This window comes from Strigops habroptila, chromosome 14 (assembly GCF_004027225.2).
Source record: "Strigops habroptila isolate Jane chromosome 14, bStrHab1.2.pri, whole genome shotgun sequence".
Taxonomy (NCBI): Eukaryota; Metazoa; Chordata; class Aves; order Psittaciformes; family Psittacidae; genus Strigops; species Strigops habroptila.
In genome coordinates, this window is record NC_044290.2 from 3,531,267 (window position 1) to 3,537,266 (window position 6,000).

Here is a 6,000-nt window from a genome sequence, read left to right on the forward strand (position 1 = left end):
AGGGAGCCCATATTGTGCCAGACTGCAACCGGAATACTGGGTGGAAGACAAAAAATAATCAGATATGAACTATCACATAATTGTAGTCAGAACAAAGTGTCTTCTCCAGGTCAGACCGTGGTCTGTGTAGATGCAAAATGATGTTAAAATCAGATTTAAATGTCCCATTGTACTTCATCAGCACAAAGAAAGGAAAAAATATTACATGGGGTGGGGGGGGGTGGGGATGTTTCCCACATTTTGAATGTCAGTCTGGCACCTTTCACCAGGAGTGAATTCATACACCACAATGGTGGCAGACCTGGAGTAGAGTGAAAATGCCTCCGTGCTCCTTGTGCAACCCCAGGAGCAGCTCCGGTGCCACTGCAAGTCATTGGCACAGCTCCACGCTTGCTCTTAACTTAAATGTAGGGCAGCACCTATAGACTCCTTCCCACAGGGACCGCACCAGAGCAGCAGGAGGTTGCCACACTGCCTCTTGCGGAAGAGATTTTGCTCTCCTGATAAGCCAACAGCCCCATGGACGCAGCAGAACCCGATAAAGCCACGTGCCCTTTGCACCTGCGCGTGGACCAGGAGCATCCTTGTACTCAGAATGTACCCACAGGAGGCTGCACTAGGCCAAAAATCCTGCTTGGCACTTGCACGGAGGAATGTTCCTGGGCAGATGTGGCCCCAAAATTATGTGTTGTGAACATGCAAATATTTGTAATTCAAAACACACTTTGAACACGCAAATATTTCCATGAATGGCTGGCTCATCAGTGACGCCAAGTTGCTGGAGACCCTGAATTGTCAAAATGGAATAAAACTGAAAGCAATTTGTGTAACTATATGTTTTCTAGGCCCTGGCAAAATGATCGTAAAGAGCTTGATATAACCTCAGCCACAGGGACACAGGGAGCCCTTTGTGTTTGATACCCACGTTCTAAAATACTATCTGTAAAGGGTAAAAATCCATTCTAATAAACCTTCCTTACCTGAGCACTTTTAGCATTATATACCCTTTATCCAGTGAAAACTTGATTTTTTTCCCCAGCTTTGGTCTCCTTGTGGGATTTTGCCTGGGGGTTTGCTCCCTGCTCCTGGGAGCTCGCAGGGATCCTGGTGCATTTGCACCCTCAGTGCCACGGGCTGAGGCTGTGCAGTGGCTGGTGACGGCTGGCACCATGTAGCACACATCTGTCCCCTAACAGCCCCTTCACAGGACCCCGGTGGGGCTCAGGCTTCTCCTCGAGCTGTGTTTTCCGGAGCTGCTCTGGCATGGGAGCCACGGCTTTGGGCATCTGCTGCTGCCTTTGAACTCTCTCCTTCCCCCCAGCACTCAGGTAGTCTTTTTTTGTCACACATGAGTAAGAACAGATGTGAGCTAGTGTGAAGGGAAGGAAAAGAGACATACAACGCCAGCGGATCATTGCTTGCAGAGGAGAAGGAATTCCAGTGTTTGCACCGCTGCCTGTAAACCTCAAGTGTCCCAATGCGCCTGTGCTTGGGGAAAGGGCTGTGAGCAAAATGTTCATGGGGTGCTGGACATGTTGAGTGGATGGGGATGAGCGTGAAGCACCAGGTACTCATGCAGATACGATGTTTTCTTTGCTGAGAGTAACAAAGCTAAGCTAAGCTGTGTTGGGATGGCTTAACCGCACCGAGGCAAAATTCCACTGTAGACTTTACACTTCTTGCTTATTTTTCTACGATCCAGCCAAGTACAGAAATGAGTCAAAATACTCACCCAGCACTTCTTACCAAGCAATAAAAAGCACACACAAGATTAACCACAGAGCCTGACACCAGCACTAGCCATGCTTTAAGGACATGCAGCCTCATGCCTTAAAGAATCTGCTCTCTGATGCTGAACAAGATTTCCCAGATCCCACACAGGTGAAGCTATACCTCAAAATCCCTCCCTCCCTTGTGTGAGCTGATGCTTTTATATATGACTGCACTGGCAGGGCAGAATCCAGGACAAAACAGGCTTTTCTCCAGGTTTCCAAGGGGGTTATGGGTGAGTGCAACACTTACATGGAGTCCATTCCCTTCGAAGGGACGCAAACATCCCTCCTGGCCACCCCACCAACAAACTGCATCTTTAGGGTGAATGCTTAAATGAACTTACAAGTCATTCTTGTAATGGAAAACCTCATTTTAATAACTTATATTTCTCTCCCCATGCAAAAAGAATAACGTTCTTTGCCCGCTTGGTGGGACAATGCCCTGATGTGAGGCAACCACTTTGGGGTGGTTGTATCCAGTTATGAAATGTCCTCTCCATGGCACTGGCCCAAAGTAGAAAGAATTCCTGAAAACCCACTGCCTCGGGTTCCTCCTCATCCCTGGCACAGGCATTTAACATCAGCAAACCCACTGCAGTGAGCATCATCACAGGAGGCTGAAAGCCCATCTATTACCCCTGAGCTGGAAGAGCTGCTGCCCTTTTTTGTATAATAACCAAATATTTCAAACACTTGCCCAGAAAACATAACATCTGGATTCAATCCCCTCCCCAACCTGTGAGTCTCTAACCTGTATTTCCCACGAGAGAGATGTAGCATGATGCTAAACAGCAATCTGGTAAGGGGGGAAGACAACATACTTTTTATTCTTGCTCTCCAAGCAGAGCTATTGTATAAACAAGAACATGCGTGTCCTGAGGCCAAAAAGCAAGCAAGAAGCGCATGACTCTACCCCGCTTTATTGCAGCTCACAGCAGCTACAATAAAGCATTCTGCTTATTATCAATAGCTGTTTAACAATAAATACATAACCGACCTTAGCAGAGGGGGCAGAGCCCAGGACTTGACCCTATGGCTTGCTTTTAGGGAGAGGAAGCAACATTTTAGAGGTTGTAACGTGAACACAGCACACGAGATCTATAGGCTGGAGAAAGGTGCAGAGATGCAAGTTTCCTGTGGTGCTTCTGAGAATAAAAGTATTCCCAAGAATAGGTTTATCTTGCTCTGGTTTTTACCTTCATGGTCATCATTTATTGGTACAAGTGGATTTGAACAAGCAGAGGGAAGACACAGATTGTTCTAGTGGTGCTCATCATCCAGGCATGGCTGCAGATGTTACAGAAAACCCACCACCAAGTGTGCAAAGCCCCAGTGAAATGCTGAAGTGTTACATCTGGCACTGGCAGGCTGATGGGGGGATGCCAAGCCAAGGGTCTGTAATAAAAATCCTGCAGCAGAAAGGGAAATAAAAAGATGACTCAACCTTTCAATGCACTGGGAGGAAGGTGCCAGTGCTTCCTTGCTGAAAAGGCCTTTCAGAAAAAGGTTTTTCAGAGTTAGCTTCAGGTTGTTGATTTTTACCTTCATACAGAGAGCCTCATGCATGTACAGAAAGCAGGGGAGCTGTTTTCATGATGCGCCCAAAACTCAAGGTGCTTTTGGGTTTTCCTACCTATGTGCAAAGTCTCTTGTCCCCATGGAAATAAAGCAGAGTTGGATGCGGTCCACCCAAAGGTTAATTTGCTGTATACACCAGCCTGACCTGTTTTGATAGCTGGCAGGGGTGTGTGTGCTAGAAGACTTTCTCCTCCCTACCACTTGTTTCAGAAGAATTTTCATCCCTTGGGTTTTTCATTCTGGTGCAGCTGTTTGAGCCATCCACGTCAAAACAGGTCAGGCTGTCAGAGTTGCAAATCCTTCAGAAAGAAAAGAAACCCAAGTCCTCAGGCGAGGCACTACTCCTGCATTGCCTCCACAATGCCAGTGGCAGCCAAACACCGTTTCCATAGGACAAACCATAGTCCGTGGTGGGGTTTTGCAGCAGGACTCTATAACACACCTCTGACCTCAAACGCTAGCAGTGAAACAAGCCAACACATCTGACTCCAGTCTCCTATGCTTCTGGTAGAGGACATCTTTATACCACGCATGTTAGGAAGTGTAGGCATCACCCTCACTCCTACAGCTCCCGTTCCTGGGAGCTCTTCAGGGCAAAGGATGGCAGAATGGCAAATGCTGATGGCTGCAGCTTGTTCCTAATCAGTTGCTGGGCCATCTCCTTCAATGTCCAAGGTAAAAATGAGTTATTATAGCCCATGAACCCGGATGAGAAATAAATGAGATTCTTGAGCAGTTTTCGTGAGACCAGGCAGATGGATCCAATGGTAAAAGAGTTTTGCCCAATGTTAATAATCGTAGGAATAACTTGACCTCTCTAAAATCTCCCCATATGTTTGAAGGGCCATAACATCCACTTCTTTCTTTGGTTAAGCTGGGAATAGTGGCTGTTGCCTTCCAGCACAGTGGCAAAAATATTTTGAAGGGGATTGATGCCAATATAACGTACATTTATTGCCTGCTTTGGTAGCTTTGGGTGAAAATGCTCTGATGCCATGACTATTATCCTGCACAGACTTAGCAGGTATCACCACTTCAGGCTGGATTGTACCTAGGGCAGCTTCTGCATTCCTGGCAGAGCTGATCTGACTTTATCCCTGGGGTGGAGACGTGAGAGAGAAAGAATTGCTTGTGACAGATACTAGTCATGTTGCTTAATGAAGTTTTGCAAGGTGTTCAGAGGCAGCAGGATGGGGTCAAATCAGGGAAGGTCACACTGCTGGAAGCTGCAGTCCTGAGTCAAGCCCTGGCTTCTCGTCAGAGCCTGTCACTCTGCTCCTGACCTGACTGGCAGAGCCGCTCAGATTGCAAAGAATTTATTGACACCCACCCACCATCCCTAAAGTTTTATGGCAATATAGATCCATTAGAAATCCATTTTACAGAGATATTGAAATAATGAAGGTGAGAATTAAGAGAGCAGCACGCTCCTTGGAAAACCCACTGATCATAATATACTGCCTTAAAGAAAGTTATCGTGCAGTCCCCTTAAAGAAAGTTATCAATTAGTCACTGTATCAGACATAGGAGAATTGTTCCCTGAAGAGGGTTTTAGGAGGCAAGCCATTGCGTAAGTGATGAATTTATCACTAGGGGTTGTGTGGCTGCATGGCTGTGATGACATGGAACAGAGGACTTGGAGAACAGACCGAGAGCCTGGTGCCTTGGGAAGGCTCTTTGCACTGCACAGGCATCAGTGCAGGGGCAGACATCCACGCTGCTCCCAGGCAGGGTGATGGCATGGGCAGGGAGGAGATGGGACCCCAGAGGGGTGGATCAGAGCTCACATGTCCAGCAAGCCTGGGGCACTGCACACACAGGCCACGGCTGGTTGTACCTGCCTGCATAGAGCCATGGTGTTGACTTGGGAATGCTGCCTCAGGCTTTCCTTCCTCCACATCTTTCCAGACCACCATGATGCACTGTGTAAGAAGAAAGCACTATGGGTTTTGATGCAGCTGCCCCACTGAAACCAGGGGACATCAGAGCTGGTGTCAAACATGCACCGGTTGGTCCGTGCCATGGAGAGATTTGTCCATCCCTGCGGCTGAGCTGTGAAACGCCTGGGGCGAACCAGCAGACAACAAAAGCTGAAGTGAAAGTACAAGAATCTGACACGCGCTGAGGCTAGTGGGAAGGCTTTAAAACTACATTTTATACCCTGCAAGTGCTCTTGCTTTCTGCTCTGTTCAGAACTCCCTTGGCTCCCCAGCACACGTGGTGCATGGATCAAATATGCCGATAGACTCTCTCCAGCCCAGCTAAAATATTATTTCCAAGTTGGCTACAAGGATTACTTTTTTTTTTCTTATGTGTTTTTCCACCATTTCTCCTGCAGGCACTGGGAAAATACAGTATTTCCCTACAGGAAACTGCTGTGTCCGTGCTGGTCCTCTCATGGTGAAGGGACAAAGTGGCAATTGGAGAACATCCCTTTCCTCTACAGACATCCCCTCTGCAATGTGCTGGAGGATGCTGCATCCTCAAGGATGCCTCCTGCAGCTCAGCTGTGCGGTTCAGATAACTGAACACGGGCAGAGGAAGGAGCCACTGGGAAATGGCTTTTCTTGGTGGACAAATGGTAACGTCACATCTAGACATGATGAGTACACATGAAATTGGAACAAACTGGCAAAATACTTTGTTTTGA